The sequence below is a fragment of the Penaeus monodon genome, chromosome 15 (genome assembly GCF_015228065.2).
Source record: "Penaeus monodon isolate SGIC_2016 chromosome 15, NSTDA_Pmon_1, whole genome shotgun sequence".
Lineage (NCBI taxonomy): Eukaryota > Metazoa > Arthropoda > Malacostraca > Decapoda > Penaeidae > Penaeus > Penaeus monodon.
The window spans coordinates 10433831-10434289 of record NC_051400.1 but is presented as its reverse complement, the minus strand read 5'-3'; positions in this window follow the sequence as shown (position 1 = coordinate 10434289).

Below are 459 nucleotides of genomic sequence, written 5' to 3'. Positions count from 1 at the left end.
CGAAAATACGAGCATCCGACGACGAATCTCAGCCGCTGCGTATTTCATTGTTAAGAATTGAAGGCCAATACTGTATTAACTTATTTCTTTAAAATCTTGGTTCTCGAAAGCGTATGCAACGACGGGTTAATTAGAAGACGAGATATATTCAGTAGCTGTTCAGAAGCTACCTAATGGAGGAATTTTTGACTATGAGGAAAACCTATTCCTGATACCCATTTTTCCTCAACCCAAGGTATTAGAGAGATAAAAGGGGGTAGGAGGTAGGGAGGATTAACCCTTCTGCAGGAAATAATACACGTGACTGATAGTGGCCATGCGATGTATGGCTTCAATAGAGAAAACAAAGATAAATTCTCGTTCGACGTTTCACTGGTCTAGTTTTCCATGTAGCCATTACGAAAAGATGCATCGTATAATACATGAATCGCTCAGTCACTGAACCAAGCCCCCCCCCCT